This window comes from Marmota flaviventris, chromosome 8 (genome assembly GCF_047511675.1).
Source record: "Marmota flaviventris isolate mMarFla1 chromosome 8, mMarFla1.hap1, whole genome shotgun sequence".
In the NCBI taxonomy this organism is placed as follows: Eukaryota; Metazoa; Chordata; class Mammalia; order Rodentia; family Sciuridae; genus Marmota; species Marmota flaviventris.
The window spans coordinates 124,149,296-124,168,364 of record NC_092505.1 but is presented as its reverse complement, the minus strand read 5'-3'; the positions used below and the strand labels follow the sequence as shown (position 1 = coordinate 124,168,364).

The window sequence follows — 19,069 nt, the reverse complement described above, 5'->3', positions numbered from 1 at the left end:
TTAGTATTTCTCAAAGTGTGATGCCATGGAACTTATTAGAAATGCAAATTATCAGGCTTTTGCTAATTTAAAAATTCTGAGGGTGTGGCCAACAATCTGTTTTAATACACCACCCATGTAATGCTGAATTTAGAGACCACTGCTGTAAATTCTTACTGATAATTAGCTCACTATTCCTGAGCTTCTTAAACAAAGACCCATTAATCACACAATATTGGTCTAGGAGGGAGCTCTGAAAGCCTCTGAGATATAAGTTCTCTATCAAATATGCGATCTGCATGAATTTTTTTCCCAGTCTGTAATTTGTTTTTATTCCTTTACAAGTTTCTTTCAAAGACCAGAGTGTTTAATTTTGATGAAGTCCAGTTTATCTGCTTGTTCTTTTATGTATTGTGCTTTGGGTATTATGTCTAAGAAATCTTTGCCTAACCCAAGGTCACAACAGTTTTTCCTGTTTTTCTTCCCTAGAAAAATGTAATGGTTTTAGATTTTACATTGAGGTTTATAATAATGAGTTGATTTTTACATAAGACATGAGGACAGAAGAAAGTTCATTTTTCTATAAATGGTTCTGCGGTCATTCCAGCACTTTTTATTGGAAAGATTGTCTTTCCCCCCCCACAAAATGCCTTTGTATTCTGGTGAAAATCCCTTGTCCGTATAATCTATTTCTTTGATCTGTTTGTCTTTCTTAACACCAGTAACACACTGTCTTGATAACTGTAGCTTTATAATAAGGCTTGAGGTCAGATAATGTTAAATCGTTAAATCTCCAACTTTGTCCTTTTTCAACATTGTTTTGGCTAGTCTAGGTCTTGAGTATTTCCATAGGTATTTTAGAATCCGTCAAAATTCTGTAATTTAGGACTATGTATACTAATTTGAGGAGAACTGACATCTTAACAAAATTGAGCCATCTAACCCATGAACACATCATCATTACTCTTCTTTTATTTAGGTCTTCTTTAATTTCATCAATTTTTTTTTGAAGTTTTGAGTAGAAAGACATTTTACATATTTTATCAGATTTTTACCTACATTTGTATTGGTGCTATTGTAAATGATTTTTTAAATTTCAGTTTTCAATTGTTTGTTGCTATTATATGTAAGTACAATTGATTATTATGTTAATCTGATAGCTGGCAGGTTGAGAAACTGATTTATTAGCTCTAGTGGCTTTTTTTGTAGATTCCACTGAATTTCTCTGCATTGTCACATCAGTGATAAAGGCAGTTTTAATTCTTCCTTTCCAATATGGATAGCTTTTATTTCTTTTTCTTGCCTCATTTCATTGACGAAAGCCTCCAGTGCACTGTTGAACAGAAGCAGGAAAAAGAGAAGTGCTTGTCTTACTCTAGATCTGAAGGGGGAGCTTCCAGTCCTTCAGTGTTAAGTACAAATTAATTAAGCGTTAGCTGGAGATCTGTTACAGATGGCTTTTGTTACATCAGGGAAGCCTCTTTATATTCCTAGTTTGCCAAAGGCTTTTCTTCAGAAACAGATGCTGGATTTTGTCAAATGTCTTTCCTGTGGCTACCAAGATAATCATATGGTTTTTCCTTTTTCATTTGTTAATTTGGTAAATAATGGTTTTTTTTTTTCCTACTGTTAAACCAACCTTGCATTCCTGGGACAAATATCTTTGGTTATGATATGTTATCTTTTAATATACTGTGGACTTTGATTTGCTAAAATTTTATTGAGAATTTTTATATCTATGTTTTTGAGGGATATTAGTCTGTATTTTTCTTGTATGTCTGTCTGATTTTAGTATCAGAGTCATGCTGGACTTCTATAATGAGTTGGGGATTATCCCCTTTTCTTCAATTTTCTAGAAGAGTTTGAGCCACATTGGTATTATTTCTTCTTTATACACTTAGTAGAATTTGCCAACAAGGCCATCTGGAACTGGAGTTATCTTCGTGGGAAAGTTTTTAACTACAAATTAAATTTCTTTAATAGATACAAGCCTATTCAAACTATCTCTTTATTCAATGAACTTTGGTAGTTTGTGATGTGACTGAAATTTTGTTTGTTGGAGGTGCTGGGGATTGAACTTGGGGCTCACACATGCTACCGCTATACCACTGAGCTACATTCCCAGCATCCAAAATTTATTAAAGTCATCAATGTTATCAAGTCTGTTGGCATAAAGTTGTTTATAATATTCTCTTATTATCTTTATAATATCTGTAGCATCTATAGTGATGTCACTTATTCCTAATATTGGTAACTTGTGACTTCTATTTTTTTCTCTAATCCTGCTGGCTAGAGATTTATGAATCTTATTGATTTTTCTCAAAGAACTAGTGTTTGCATTCATTGATTTTCTTATTTGGGTCCACTGATTTTTCACTCCTTTCCTCTTGCCTGCTTATTTTGGATGTAATTTTCTTTTTCTAATTTCTTAAGGTGCAAACTGATGTCTTTGAGACATTTCTTCTTTTCTAAGCTATTTATCTGGTGCTTTAAATTTCTCCTAGTCCTTTAGCTGCATCCCATCAATTTTAATGGGTTTTATTTTCATTTTCATTTAGTCCAAATTCTTTCTAATTTATCTTTGGATTTTTTTCTTTGACCCATAAATTATTTAGAAGTATATTATTTAGTTTTCAAGCATTTTGGAACTTTTCAGAGATCTCTCTGTTCTTGATCTTTAATTCCATTGTATCAGAGAATGTGCGGTGTGTTATTTGAACTTATTGAGACATTTCTTATCATCTGTCTTGGTAAATGTTTCATGTGCGTATGGAAAGAACTTGTGTTCTGTCATTGGGTGGAGTGTCTATGAATGCCAATTAGATCAAACTGGCTGAAAATGTTGTCTAAGACTTCTACGAATTTATTGATTTTCTGGATACTTTTTCTATCAATTATGAAGAAGAGGAGTATTGAATTTCTGTGCATAATTGTAGATTTACCTGTTTTTTCTTTTCAGTTCGATGTATGGTAATGCTCTGTTCGTAAATACATAAATGTTTAGGATTGATATATCCTCTTGAAAAATGGGCTCTTCAATTATTATAAAATGACTTTCACTCTCTCGGCATTTCCTATTCCTACCCTGAAGCCTGGAAACCCAGAAGGCCATAAGTTAGGGAGTCATAGATGCTCTCATTGATTTTATATCCATCTCTCAGGGAACATTCTCCTTCATTGCCTGATGTTTGGTATCTTGACAACAATTGTTTCATATATTTTGCCTGTTTTTTGGTTGTTTGGGGTGAGAAGGTAAATCTGGTCCCTGTTGCTTCATCTCGGCCAGAAGCAGAACCAAATCATTATTTAAACAAAACAAAACAAAACTACGTGTCATGACATATACCTATAATTCCAGCGACTTAGGAGGCTGAGACAGGAGGAACACAAGTTTGAGGCCAGCCTTAGCAACTTAGGGAGACCCTGCCTCAAAATAAAAATTAAGAAAGTAAAAAGATCTGGGGATGTAGCTCAGTAGCAAAACATCCGTGGGATTTAATTCCTAGTACCAAACAAACAAAAACAACTTTGTGAACATACTAAAAAATTACCAAACTATACACTTTAAGGGAGTGAAGAGTGTGGTGCATGAATATCTCCATTAAGAAAGCACCATCTTGGGCTGGGGTTGTGGCTCAGTGGTAGAGCTCTTGCTTATCCCATGTGAGGCACTGAGTTTGATCCTCAGCACCACATATAATTAATTAATGAAGCATCCATCAACAATTAAAAAAATATTTTAAAAAAAGAAAAAGAAAACACCATCCTTCGGGGCTTGTCTGCAGCTGGGACTTTGACCAGTCCCACTGAGTACCAAGCATGTTCCCACTTTGGGGACTTGGCACGTGGTGTTTTCTCTGTACTATATGTACTTCCTGAAAAGATGCTCATTTCATTTAGGCTTCAGCTTAAATGTCACTTTATCTGGGAGATCGTCTCTGAGCAGGCCATCTGTACTAGTGTCCATGCATCCTGTCCATGTCCATTCCATCTCCCTGCTCAACTCTGTTTTTCTTTATTCTGCCCTTCACTGTTGAACACATCCCATATTATTTATGAGTTTCTGCCCCACTCCCACTAAAATACAAATTTGTGACAGCAGGGACTTTATTTACTGCAATATCTCCCCAGCATCTGGAATACCGCTTGGCTTATCGTAGGTCCTCGGTAAACACTTACAGAATGAACAAATGAATGAATGAATCCTGAAACATGTTACGTGGTCACATGTTGATGTGATATCTATATTATTTTATTTCTATTCACACTTATTTATATGGTGTGTGTGTGTAACTATTACAATTAAAATTTTACACTTAAGCACTTTCTAAAATAATTTCATGTATCACCTATGAGAATAAATATCACACTTGGGATATACTGAATTAAATAAATGCAAACAAGTTTTTTTAACTGCAGGACTTATAACAACCTTTAATATAATAAATACATATTAGAAGCATATTGGTAAGATATAGTGTTCTTAAGACTCCCCAAAGGGACCATTTTTTGGTACAGCATTCTGGGCTATGTTCCACAGGGAAAGAAATATTACATGATGCTTTTAAGAGATGAACTCTGTGTCTGGTACATAACTGTAGCTCAATCAACATTGTTTCTCTCTACAGCCGTATAAGCTTCTCTAACATTTTCCTAAATAACTTTGGACACTAGTTCCTGAGAAAAAGAGTCTTTCTCGAGTGTGATTTTTAGATTTTGTGATAATATTTAGAGCAGTACCAGGAGAGAATGGGGAAACCCGGCCCTGGAACTGCTCTGGTAGCTTGAATTGGCTCAGCTCATTCCTTCCTCAGGAGTTAGACCGACTCACGGCATTGCCCACCTGGCCCTTCCTCAGGAATAGACACCAGAGTCCAGACCAGCACCCTTCACTACCCAATAAGGTCTCCTATTAAGAAAAGGAAGAGCCGGGTGCGGTGGCGCATGCCTGTAATCCCAGTGGCTCAAGAGGCTGAGACAGTAGAATAACAAGTTCAAAACCAGCCTTAGTAATGGAGAGGCCCTAAGCAACTCAGTGAGACCCTGTCTCTAAATAAAATACAAAATAGGGCTGGGGATGTGGCTCAGTGGTCCAGTGCCCCTGAGTTCCATCCCTGGTACTGCCCTCCCCCCCCAAAAAAAGAAAAAGACAGCTGGGTGAGATGGCGTGTGACTGTAATAGACTGGAAGATCTTGAGTTTGAGTGCCCCACTCCCCCCCAAAAAAAAACTAAAGAAAAAGAAAAGGGATGCTTGAAACAATTTCTTCTAAATATTAAGAATGGATTTTTAAAGTGTGCCCTGTATTTTGAGAACTTGAATCAGAGGAAGGTTATACTTGGACTTCAGTGAAACTCTGAACCATGCTGGGGCCCACCCTGTTTGGATGGTTTGCAGCCCTGGGATGCTCAGAACACCTCGTGCTCTGAAGCCTGCGCCCCTGGAGGCCACCCGCCTGGGGAGGTGCTGGGCCTGGAGATGCCTCCCGTTGCCCTCTGCCCCACTCAGCTCCCAGAGCTCTGGAATCTGTGGTTTCTCTTCTTCCAAACTCAGAGCAAAAACATGACAGCACGATACTGACGGTGAGGGTGACGGTGATTATGAGGAGGAGGAGGAGGATCATTATCATCAGTAATGACGTCATGGGGCGATTCCTGAGTGGAAGGCCCATGCTCAGCCCACTTTATTTTTTTTTATTAATGCATTTTATACAGAATAATGTGTTTCCTTGTAGCATATTTGTACATGCGTGTAACACACTTTGATCATTTATATCTCCCTTTACCCCTTTACCATACTCCCATCCCCTTCCTTTTTTCGAATAATCTCCCCCTTCTACTTTCATGACACCTTTTTGTCCTCCAAGATTCTATATATGAGAATATATATATATCTATATATGAGAATATATACTTATCTTTCTGAATCGGGCTTATTTTGATTAACATGATGCTTAGTTCTTTTCTCTTTTTTCCTGCAATAACATTTTTATGGCTGCATAATACTCCATTGTATGTGTGTGTGTGTGTATATATATATATGAGTATTATTCTATATATTAGTGTGTATATATATACATATACATAATGGATATAACTTTTCATGCATCCCACATATATCTCATGTATATATTATTATATTTTATATATATAATCTTTATCCATCCATCTTTTGAAAAACACCAGGCTGGTTTCATAACTGGACTATTGTGACTTGTGCCATAATAAACACAGGTATGCGGGTGTCTTCTATAGTATGCTGACTTGAATTCCTTCAGTTATCTACTGGGGAGTGGTGGAGCTGGATCACATGGTAGTTCTTTGTAGTCTTTGAGGAACCTCCATAGTGATTTCCATGGTGGCTGTGCTCATTTACATTCCCACCAACAGTGTATAAGGTTCCTTCCCCAGTATTTTTTTTTTTTTGTATTCTTGATGATTTCCATTCTGCCTGGGATGAGATGAGACAGCAGTGTGGTTTTGATTTGCATTTCCCTTGTGGATATAGCTATTGAACATTTTTTTTACATAGTTATTGTCCATTTGTATCTCTTTTGAGAATTGTCTGTTCCATTCATTTGCTGGTTTATCAGTTGGGTTATTTGTTTCATTGCTGTGAAGTTTTCTGAGTTCTTTATATATTCTGGATTTTAATCCTCTGTAGGAAGAGCAGCTGGCCATTCTGTAGCCATTCTGTCTCTTCACTCCATTTCCTTTGCTGTGCAGGAACTTTTTAACTTGATGCTGTCCCATTTGTTGATTTTTGTTGCTTTCTGAGCCATTGGAGTCCTCTGTAAGAAGTCATTACCAGTGCCTATTTCTTGAAGTATTTCCTCTATATTTTCTTCTGTTAGTTTCAAACTTTCTGGCCTTATACTTAGGTCTTTGATCTATTTAGAACTGATTTTTGTATAGGGTGAGAGATTGGAATCCAGTTTCAATTCTATTTATTTATTTACTTATTTATTGTGGTGCTGGGGACCGAACTCAGGGCCCTGAACATCCTAGGCAAGTGCTCTGCCGCTAAGCTACATCCCTAATGCCTTTTATTTTTGTTTTCGTTTTAAGATAGGGTCTCAATAAGTTGCCTAGTCTGGCCTGAACTTGTAATCTTCCTCCCCTCTACAGGAGACAGAGACAGCCTCTCTCTCCCCTGTGTCTCCAGCAAGGGCTTTGTGTTTGCAAAGTGTTAAAGCTTGGCTCATCTCCTGAGCCCTCAGAAGCCAGGATATTTCTATGCTCAGCAGCTCTACAGCCAACTTCACATTGGGCACTGAATTTTCAGAGGTGAAATGATTAGATTATGAGTTGTGGCCTCATCAGTTGGTTAACACACTAATATGGATTAACTGGGTGGTGACGGTAAGCAGGTGGGGTATAGCTGAAGGAAGGAGATCATGGGGGACATGCCTTTGGGGTTTAGATTTGTCTCCTGTGAGCAGAGCTCTCTCTGCTTCTTTGTTACCATGTCCTGAGCTGTTTTCCTTCTCCATACCCTTCCTGCATGTTGTCCTGCTTCACCTCGGGCCCAGAGCTATGGTGACAGGTGTGCACCGCTGCACCAGGCTAAGCTTCTGTCTTCTACAGATGGACGTGTATTTTTCCCAGCACCATTTGTTAAGGAGACTGTCTCTTCTCCAGCAAATGTTTTTGTCCTCTGTTCTATTCCACTGGACTACGTGTCTGTTTTTATGCTAGTGCCATGCTGTTTTTGTTACTATGGCTTTGTTTGTAGTATATTGTGAAATTGGATATTGTAATACCTCCAGCATTGCTTGTTTTGCTCAGAATTGTTTTGGCTATTCTGGATCTTTTGTGCTTTCATGTGAACTTTGGCATTTTTTCTTCTAGTTCCTTGAAGAATATCCTGGTATTTTCATGAATTGTGTTGACTCTGCAGATCAGTTTCACCAATATGGCCTTTTTAGCAATATTAATTCTGCCAACCCATGAACATGGGAAGTCTTTCCATATTCTAGTGTCGTCTTCAATTTTCTTTTTCAGTGTATTGTAACTTTCATTGTAGAGGTCTCTCACCTCCTTGCTTGGGTTTATTCCTGGATATTCTATACATTTTTTGATGGTTTTGTGAGTGGAATTGTTTTCCTGATTTTTTTTTCTTATTATGTTCATTATTTGTAAACGACTGGTTGGTGAGCTATTGATTTTGCATCCTAAATTTCTTTATCAGATCTAAAAGTTTTCTGGTAGAATTTTTAGGGTCTTCTAAGCATCGTATCATATCATCTGCAAATAGGGGTAATTTGACTTCCTCATTTTCTTCTTGCAATTCTGTTTCTTTCTCTTGCCTATTTTTCTGGCTAAAACTTCAAGTAGAGTGAACATCCTTTTCTCACTCCTGATTTGGGAGGAAATAATTTATCCTTGATCCTATTTATGTGGTATATTAAGTTTATTGATTTGCATATGTTGAACCGTCCTTGCAGTTCTCAAATGAAACCAGCTTGATCGTTATTATTATGGTTTAGATATGAGGTATCCCCCAAAAGCACATGTGTGAGACAGTGCAAGAAATTTCAGAGGTGAAATGATTAGATTATGTATTGTGACCTCATCAGTCATTTAACACACCAATATGGATTAACTGAGTGGTAAGCAGGTGGGGTGTAGCTGAAGGAAGGAGATCTTGGGGGACATGCCTTTGGGGTTTAGATTTGTCTCCTGTGAGCAGAGCTCTCTCTGCATCTTTGTTACCATGTCCTGAGCTGTTTTCCTTCTCCACACCCTTCCTGCATGATATCCTGCTTCATCTTGGGCCCAGAGCCACAAAGTCAGCCGTCTGTGGACTGAGACCTCTGAAACCGTGAGCCCAGATAAATCTTTCCTCCTCTAAAATTATTCTTGTCAGGTCTTTTGGTCACAGAAATGAAAAAGCTGACTAAAACAATGGTGTGTGATTGTTTTAAATGTGTTGTTGAGTTTGGTTTGCAAGAATTTTAGGAAGGATTTTTGCATCTGTGTTCATCAAAGGTATTGATCTGTAGTTTTCTTTTTTTGTTGACGGTGTGTTCTCTTTTTACCTGTTGTGGGAGCGACCGTCATAAGCTTGTGTTGAATGTGAAGAAAATAAAGCCAAGCATCCTACAGCTGGCGATGGTTTGAACTCCCCTTTGTCTCCGAGACAGTGTCAGTCTGGTTGTGTAGGGAATTCCTTGCCCACATCACACAGTTGAGTAGGACCCTTGGGAATGAGAGTTGAAATCCCAGGGAGAAGGGCATGTGACTGGCTTATCAGGATCAATAGACAGGCTCCCTGGCTCTTTTTACTGTGCTCTTGCATGTGTCCTTCTGGGGCCAGGTACTTCCACCCTGCTCTGACTCACACATCAGATGTGCAAGTATTTCTCCCCCCCCCACCCCCGGCCCCTGTGGCTCGAAGCCCCACTCTCTGCCTTGCTAACCTCTGGAACCTCTCTTCCATCTCCAGAGAACAGCAGGGGCCCTGAGTCTGTGGAACCCCTTCCCACCTAGTGGCTCCGGGCTCATCCCTGCAGCCTCTCTGCCCCCGTCTCTCCAGCAAGGGCTTGGTGTTTGCAAAGCATTAAAGCCTGGCTCTTCTCCTGAGCCCTCAGAAGCCAGGATATTTCCACCCTGGCTTCTGCCCAAACCCCACACACAAGTGCTGTTGTCTTCTCCGAGGGGCCTGGACCTGGCGTTTCCCCGAACACTTGAATCCACATTCTTTCTGGGGTCAGGGAGTAGAGAAGGAGGTTGGAGAAGCAGGGAGAGCAAGCAGAACATTTATTGAGAGCTTTTTTTCTGAGCTAGGGACCTTTCCAAGTAGGCACCTATGCTCAGCAGCCCTACAGCCAACTTCATATTGGGCACTACCCATGGGCCCCGAGTAAGAATGGGGTGCAGGCAGAGCAGCCTGCTCCTCCACGCATCCTCCCCTTTGCCCCAGAGATGATGTGGGAGGAATTTCTCCCTTTGCCTATAGGAGGGAGGATGGCTGCTGGCCAGAGGTGATAAAATCACTCTTTTCCTTGTTACATCAGTCTTCCCTGCTCGGCTGCTCCCAGCTGCCTGGAGCCCACTGGTCACCAAGTTGCCCGGGGTAGGACTTGCTGGTAGGAAGCCCCTCCTCACAGGGATGCTGGATCTCCTCTGGAACCTTCTTGTTGCTTCTCCTTGGCCCTCAGAGCTCCGACAGCATTTACTACTGACCACCCTCAGAGCTATGATAGCAGATACTGACCCGACTTTTCTTGAAGGCCAAACACCTCATGCTAAATTGTAAGGTTTGCTTCATTTCATCTTTGTGACAATTCTGCTCGATTGAGATCATGGAGATGACAGTAGCTTGCTTTACAGCTAAGCACAGCTGCTCTGTAGCTAGCACGCCCCAGTCCTACTGAGCTAGTTGCTAAGATAGTGAAACACTCCACCTTTGAAACATGGCTCCTGCTGCCGCCTTGAGCCCCAAGGGACCTTCCCCTGGGAAGCGCAGACCACCTACCCCAGCAGCTGTCCAACAGTCCTCTAATTAATAAGGCCCCTGCAGGTGAGGGAACCGAGACTCAGAGAGGTGATCGCTCAGCTGATGAGAACCCCATTCCCTCTGCCCTCAAAGCCAGGGATCTCTATCCTGCCCTGTGCTCACCCTAGCCCGGGAGCCAAAGGACCTATCACCAGCCTCTGACCTGGAGTCAGCGCATTAGGCTTGGACTCAGTGGTGGAGGTGCGAGTGAGGGGCGTGGCTGCCCAGCCTGGGCTCATTCCAAGCTTGTCATCACCCGCCTCCAGCTGCTGTTCCTTCTCTGTTGCCAACACTCAGGTCCCATCTTCCGCAGTGCGTGTGGGTTGTGCTGTCACTTTGGAACTTCACATTGATTACTGTCAGAAGTCACGTGAACATTTTGGGCTCCGCACAGCAGCCTGACAGGTGGCTCTGAGATCTCACTTGTCTGCCTTGTGTTGGGTGATGGCTTTGAGGTTGTCCCTACCAGCTTGAACTCACCAGGCTGAGGCCTGGTAACCGAGGGCTTCTTCTCTCTTTGGGGAAAGACAGCCTCAGAACAAAGACCTTGCACCCTCATTGGTGGGGCCCACGTCCACGTGGGATATGTCCTCATAATTGTTGCAAAGAATAAGTGAAAAAATATAAATCGGCAGCTTCTCTAAGAGAGGGCCTCTGTCCTTTGCCCACCATTGTGAGTCTGATCCAGCCCAGACTTTCTACCTTTAACACCTCTTGAGCGAGCCAGAAGAGGAGGCGGCGCCTTACAAGGCATATGGTAAACCCCAATAGAAGCTGCTGTTGCTGTGGTTGCTCAAATATGATTTATATTATTATTTACAAGGGCATCTTCTACTTTTAAGGATAGGCCCTATTGCCTATGCGGAAGAAGGCTACTGACCCATGTCCTGTATCTGGAAAGGTCAAGAAGTGGGGCTTATACTTGACTTGGAGATATCACCTCTTTCCTTTCTGACGTATGGCTTGGACCCTGAGTGTCCGCTCATTTGCTCAACAAATATCTCTGAGCACTGCAGTGCGCCTGGCTCTCTTTGGGAATCGCAGGGTGTGGCGATTGGCAAAGCTCTCAGGAAGCTTGCGTTACCGCTTGGGGGACAGAGCCTAAACCTGTATCTATGGTGTCGAATGGTGATAAATGCTGAGAAGGAGGATGAGGCAAGGGAGGGGAAGCAGGAGGAAGGGGCTGCTGTCTTCTGCGGCTGGTCAGGGGGTGTCTTCCTGCCTGGGCGATGGGGTGCATCTGCAGGAGAAAGCTCTACCTGTGTGGGGAGAGAGTCTCAGACAGCGAGGGGGTCAGGGGCGAAGGCTGTGAGGAAGGGTACTGGCCTGTTTGGGGAATAGTGGGGACAGCAAGTGAGGGAAGCTACAGGAGAGGTTAGGAGGTAACTGTATAGGATGGATCTCACAGGGCCCATAGAGAAAGGAGAAGCCATTGGAGGGTTTTAAGCGGAGGAAGGACAAGACCTGACTGATATTTTAAAGGCTTGCCCTGGCTCTGGTGTGGAGAACAGACCTTGGGGGATCCAGGACAGAACCAGAGAGACTAGTGAAGAGGCTCCCAATGGGGGACTAGGGAGGAGCTGTGCACACTGGGTTTAGTGACACGGAGATCACCAGCAACTTGACAAGATCAGTTTGGGCTGAGAGGTGGGGAATGAAAATCTGATTGGAGTGGATTAGAGAGAGAGAGTTGGGGAAAGGACGGGCCGACAGGGAGCATGGCCTTGAGGAATAGAAAATGTGATGGGAGGTCAGGGCGGGGGCCGGGTTCTCTTATTTTTAATCTTTTGGTTTTATTTTATTTAAAATGAAAGAAATTATGGCATGTTTACATGCTCCTGGAAATAAGCTGATAGAGAAAAGGGTGGGGACAGAGGGGACAGCAGCAGCAGCAGCTGTGTCCTGGCATGACTGCCAGGGGACAGGAGCCAGGGCCCCAATGGAGGGTGGTCTTGACAGGAGCAGGGAGGGGCAGGCCATCCGCCGTCAGTGAGAGGGTCAGGTGGAGCGTGCGTTTCAGAGAAAGGAAGGCAGGTGGGTAATTTTCTCATACACCTTCTCTATCGAGGTATTTCACATGTGAAATCCAGTGGCTTTCGGTGTACTCATGAGGTTGTGCAGGCACAAGTGGCTGATGGATTCACAAATCAGTGATCACTGGAATCAACACTGACTCCTCATTACCCCCCCCAAAAAAAAACTACCCATACCTGGCCTTCCCCACGTTCCCCTTCCCCAGTCCCTGCACCCTCTAATCTACACTCTGCCTTTATAGATTTGCCTTGTCTGGACATTTCATATAAATAATCATACAACATGTGGCCTTTTGTGACTGGCTTCTTTCACTTATGCTACTGTTTTTTTTATTTCCATATTTTTTATTGGTACATTGTGCATATGAGTGGGATTCATTGTTAAATATTTGTAATGCACACAATATAACAATATGATTTGGCCAATATCACTCCTCAGTATTTCCCCTTTCCCTCCTCCCCTCCCTCCCCCTGGTCCCTGTCCTCTACTGGTCTCCCTTCGATTTTCATGAGACCCCGCCCCACACACACACACTTTTTTTTTTTTCCTTTTTTCTTCTCTAGCTTCCACATATGAGAGAAAACATAAGACCCTTGACTTTCTGAGTTTGGTTTGTTGTGCCTAACATAATGTTCTCAAATTCCACCCATTTTCCTGCAAATGATGGAATTTCGTTTTTCTTTATGGCTGAACAAAACTCTGTTGTGTATACCTGCCACGTTTTCTTCATCCGTTCATCTGTTGATGGACACCTAGGCCGGTTCCATAGTTTGGCTATTGTGAATTGTAGCACAGTGTTTTCAAGGGCTATCATGTCATAGATATCAAAATTTCATTTCATCTTATGTGTGAATGACGCTGTAGCACGTGGGTATGCCACATTTTGTTTTTTCTTTCACCAGCTGATGGACATTTGGATTGTTTCCACTTTGGGGGGCTCTGATGACTAATGTTGCTGCGGACATTCATGTGCAAGGTTTTGTGGGGACGTAGGTTTTCTAGATACGAAGGAGTGGAATTTCAGGATCATGAGCTTAACGGTTTGAGGAATTACCAAGTGGTTCTCCAAAGTGGCTGCACCATTTTACACTGCCACCAGCAATGCAGAGGACTCCATGCCTCTCAGGTGGGCTGCCCAGGGGGGAGGCAGGTGGAGTTTATCTCCTGATGGATCCGTTTCAGTTAAGCCGAGAATGGAGCCTGAAGAGACCAAGGTGTCAGTGGACAAGGTCACGTGGTGCGTTCATCAGCACTGTGTTCCTGTGACCAAAATACCCAGCAGGAACAACTTTTAAGGGAGGGGAAGTTTATCTGAGCTTTACTCCATGGTATGACTGACTCCATTGCTCTGGCCCAAGGTGAGGCAGCGCATCATGGCCGAAGGGTGTGGCAGAGGAAGGCTGCTGGGGACAGGGAGGCCAGGAAGCAGAGAGAGGGAACCGTGGAGGGGGCCACAGGGAAGATGCACATCCCCAGTGACCCAGTTCCTCCAGCCATGCCCCATCTGCCTGCAGTTACCACCCAGAGGGTCCATTCCAACTGGGAGGGACAATCCAATCATGTGACCTCCAGACATTCCTGTACCGACACAGGAGCTTTTGGAGACACCTCATGTCCAAACTATAACACGTGCTCACTGGGAAACAGGAGAATACTGGAGAAGGATGTGTTTGGAATGACTAGATGCTTGGAAGGCCCTGGAAATCCGTGCCAAAGCTGCAAAGGGAACCATCCAGCACAGCGTGGTCACTCTCCTCCCAGGTACAGGTGGAGCCCTGAGGCAGGTGTGGCATGGTAAGAAAGTGATGTGACCATCTGGGGGTGGGTGTAGAAAGTGTGGCCTCTGGGCCTTCATCTCATCTGTGCATCCCCAGCCCTCTATCCTGACTCCCTCCCTTTAGACCTGATTCTCTTTGGGCCTTGGGACACTGCTGCTGGCTCCCCCCTCAATGCCAGCCTAGTGCCAGGGGCAGAGAGGCCTGGACTAGCCGGGTGTGGGTTCTGGTCCTGCCCTCTGCTTACTAGCAGTATGAACCTGAGTGACGCAGGGGCGTTGCCTGCCTCAGTTGCTTCACCTGTGAAGGCCTGGCCTCCCAGAGAGGCTGCGCGGTGGAACAGGTTTGGAGGCCAGAGTCTGGCCTCCTGGCCTCCCCACTGCCAGGCCCTCCCAGGCTCCATCTGCCTCTGAGCTCTGGTTACACTGCTGAGACCCCAGCCATGCTCTCCACTCTTTGCTCCTTTTCCCAGAGGGCAACATCTGAGGGAGGGGGTGTTTCTGGCTCCTCTAAGAACCCGACAAAGCCAGGGACCATCTTCCCAGAATGTGCACCTACATGTGCAGCTTGTACCCCGACTCATGAAAACTGACCCCAAGACCTCCTCACTCCAGGCCCCACACTGCAGTAGTGTGGCCTCTAGAAGAGCACCCCCGGGGCTGGTGGCTGGCACTTCTCCTCTGCTGCTGTTGTCCTTCAGTGAGCGTGTTGAGGAAGTTGGGGCCCCTGCCAGAAGGAGTCTCCCCCCATTGCTAGGAAGCCAGTTGGTGCCTCTATAGGACTCTTAGCTCCCTCTCCTGTAGAGTCCCCAGTGGCCTGGCTTTCCACATCCTGCCAGCACTTTGGAGAAGTCCAAGCAAGTGACTCTTTTTCTGGGAACAGTGCTGGGTTGTCACAGCCACTCCTGCTGCCAGGCACCCTCCCTGACCCTTAGGTGCCCTTACCCAGAAAGGGAGCACAAATGCAAATGGTGGTGGTGGTGGGTGCTCAGCATGGTTGTGCTCAACCAGGAACATTATTTTATTGAATCTGTTCCTGGGAGGGGCTCAGTCTTCCCCACCTAACTGTCCTGTAAAATGGGCTCTTTCATTCCCCCGGTGGGTCTAGGGATGGGAAATAGCTCTAACCATATTATCCCTAGAAGTCATTGTCTATTGTTTTAGGTTCCAGAAGCCTAGTTTCACCCTGAAGGTTGCACCCTGAAATTTAGTTAAAAAGTCAGTGTTTTGTGATTTCCCTTAAAGCTGGAGTGAGCTGTTTTAGTGTGGTTACAGCATTTCCTGTCGCGTGCACTTGATTTGTCTCGTCACTGTGCACTTATTTTTCTGAGCCCTCACTGGGTGCTGAAGCTTTCTGGAGGCCCAGGGATATGAATGCCAGGCTCCTACTGCAAGGTGGGGAGCTGAGCCAGGTGGAGAGGAAGCCTTCAAAGATGGAGGTCAGAGGCTGAGCCTTCTCCTAAGGAGGAGCTGAGGAGACCAACCACATAGAGCTGGAGGGTGAGCTGGAGGGTGGCTGGGACAGCCCGAGGGGAGGGGAACAGGCATTGAAGGTGGAGGTCACAGGCTTGGCTGGTTCTAGGTGGCCAGTCACACCCCTCTAGTTGGAGGAGGGGGAGGAGGAGGAGGTCTTGGCAGTCCTATTAGGAACCCAGGCTGGTGCCTCTCCATGCTGGCTGCCAGCCTGCCTGGGACCTCACACCATGCCAGTGTGTATGTCTTGGCTTCTGAAATCTACAAGATCTGAGAGCAGCCACCGCTTTAATCTTCCCCTGCAATGGAGCTGGCTCTCTTACCACCACCACCACCGTGAGAGGACTGGGGCAGCAAAGACCTGACACTGCCTCCAGAATCTCCCTCCTCCCTCTAATCTGGCTGCTCTCTCTCTCTCTCTCTCTCTCTCTCTCTCTCTCTCTCTCTCTCACACACACACACACACACACACACATACACACACACACACACACACTCTGGCAGAACGCCTCTTCTCCTGCAGTGACTAATACTCTGTGTCTCTGGAGTCCTCCTACTTCACGCCGTGAGGCTTGGCCCCATGCATGCAGGTGGAGCCCTGATCTCCTATCAGCATAGCTGCCCATCATCCTCAGCCTTCCCTAAGAAGCCTCGAAGGCACGGTTGCTGCCATGTGGCTGTAGGAGGCATTTCCAGACATATGTGTGTGGAAGCTGGACAAGGAATGGACCCCAAACCGGACTAGGTCCAGCTCAGGCCACCTCCTCCCTGGCTGCGCCTGCCCCCACCATGGGGCCAAGAATAGCTTTTCTGCCCTTTGTGGAATAGATTTTTCTCTCTTGGGTTTTATCTGCAGTTATTGATGTATCCGGATTTTTTTGTTTTCTTGAGGCAGTTTTGATCCTTTGTTTTCTTAAATCATCAATTTCTTCTAGAAATGAAGGTGTGTTGCTATCAAACTGTTACTAGATTTCTTTTATAAGTAAATATATCTGTATCCATAGCCATAAGCCTTCACCCCTTCCAAATGTTTACTTTTCTTTTCTTTCCCCTCAGACAAGAATTGCTAAAGATTTTTTTAATTGATCTTTTAAAGAATTTTAGATATTTTAGACTTCAACTACTTTTGATTTTTAGCTATCAACTACTTTCGCCCTTCTTCCTCTACTTTATTGACTATCCCCCCCACCCCGTGTCTTTTTTTAAAATTTCTTAGTTGTAGGTGGACACAATACCTTTATTTTGTTCGTTTATTTTTATGTGGTGCTGAGGATCGAACCCAGTGCCTCTCATGTGCAAGGCAAGCGCTCTACCGCTGAGCCCCAACCTCAGCCCCTCTCTCTTTGGTTTTATTTTTCCTTTTCTAGCTTCCCAATTTCAGTGCTTAATTAATTTTCAGTTTCGGTTTCTGAAATGCATTTAAAGCTATAATTTCCCCCTGAGAACCATTTTGGTCTCCAACCATTGTCCTTCAATTACAAATTATTTGTAATTTCTGCTTGGCTTTTCTCTTTAACTGGAGAGTTATAGAGCAGTATAACTTTTACATTTTCAAAGTGAATGGATTATTTTATATTCTTGTTTCTATTAATAACAGATCATTAGTTGGTGGGGGCATTTGTTCTGTCTTTAAGACAGACCTGTTTAAAAGTTTCCATGTTTTAAGCTTCGTGACTTTGGCACTTTTTGATGTTTTTACCTTTTCTCATTATATATACCCTACATTTTTCCTATTTAATGATTTAACCTTGAACTTAATTTTGCAGATGTGTTTCTTTTGGTTAGCATGTGGCAAGTATATTCTTCTTTTATCCTTTCTCATTTTGTGTGTGTCATTTTCTTCTCGTGGGTCTTTTTTAAGTAGCAGGCAAATTGATTTTGTACTAAGAATCTGCTTTTGACAGGCGAATTCATCCCATTTGTATTTACTGCGATTGGATTTATTTCTGCCATCTTATTTCACATCTACTTTTTAATTGTACTTGCTTATTTCGTTAAGTTTATTTTTGCCTTTTGTTGAATTGGTTCCATTTGCTGTGTTCTGTTTTTCCTCTCTTCTGGTGATTAGGAGGTTTGGGGTTTTATTTCTGTTCTTTGGGTAGGTCTGCTATATACATAAGAAAGTGTATACTTAACATTTTTCTATCAGCATCTGGGTATAATTGGGATCTTTGGCCTCTTTCCCAATGAAGCAAGAATGTTAGTACAGGCTGAGTATCCCTTATCTAGTACCAGAATAAGGATATCATATTGGCCCAATAAGTGTTTCAGGTTTCAGAGTTTTTCAGATTTGGGAATATTTGCATAGACCTTACCATTTGAGCATCCCTAGTCCAAAAATCTAAGATCCAAATGTTCCAATATGTAAAACTTTTTGAGCATCACATTGGTGTACAGAATGTTGCAGATTTCAGAGCACTTCAGATTTTTAATTCTCAGGTGAGGGACACTTATATTTTCCTGGTCTCTTCCTTCATGCATGGCTCATCATAGATTTTAGTTCCAATCTATCATCCCTTCTCTTCAAACTGTGCAACATTTTATTTAAACTTAACTCTTATATTTTGCTGTTTTCTTTGCTTATGACTATTTGTAATATCCCTTATCCTTCTCTTTCATGAATCTGTTTTTCACTTTGCTTGAGTACATCCTCTAAGAATTCTTCTAGAAAGTGTGGGCAAGTTAATGTCAAAGACCTTCAGTGTCTGAAATGGCTGTCTTCCTTTCCAGAGGATCCGTTGTATTTTCAGCTCCCTATTGAGATTTTTTTTAATTGAATGATCATATTTTTAAACATAACCTAGAAAATATGTGAATATATTAATTATAACATGACCTTAATATATGTTGCTATTGAATTCAGGCCTTCCCATCCACATGTCAGCCATTTCAAGTGTTTAATTGATTGCAGTTCTAAGTGGGATTTATTTGGGTGGGGGGAAGCTATAATGGAGGGATCCAGTTGAAGGTGCACTCTTCCTATCCCTCAGCCACCCCACTGGTCCTCCCTGTAGGTCCCTGTCTTCTTATATCCAGATGAAAGGGTTGTAGGGTGTCAGAGCTACACGGACCTCAAGGTCCAGAGTCTACCCCTCTTCCTGCATGAGCCTGAGGCCCAGGAGTGGGGCAGAATAGCCACTAGCTTCTCTCACGTCTGGTGCACATCCCAGCTCCTCCTGTCCATCCATCGCAGAGGACTGGTCAGGGCATGCATCAATGATGATCTGATGGGACAGGTCACTTTCCCAGGCCCTGTCTGAAGGTACCAGAGGAGATGTGGAGTCCTAAGTGTCCTCAGTAGCTCGTCCTG

General features: G+C 43.5%; 1 protein-coding gene across 6 annotated transcripts in view; it reads left to right on the top strand.

Annotated features, from left to right (window-relative positions):
* Mras (muscle RAS oncogene homolog) overlaps positions 1 to 19,069 on the top strand; it is a 53,504-nt gene that overhangs the window by 22,173 nt on the left and 12,262 nt on the right. Inside the window, exon 1 of one of the 6 annotated variants that reach the window (XM_027933703.3) lies at positions 15,611 to 15,786. The exons of the other annotated variants lie outside the window; for them this stretch is intronic. The gene's annotated coding sequence lies outside the window, so the exon portion shown is untranslated. Of the gene's footprint in view, positions 1 to 15,610; positions 15,787 to 19,069 lie in introns of those variants that run through there. 6 annotated transcript variants of the gene reach the window in all.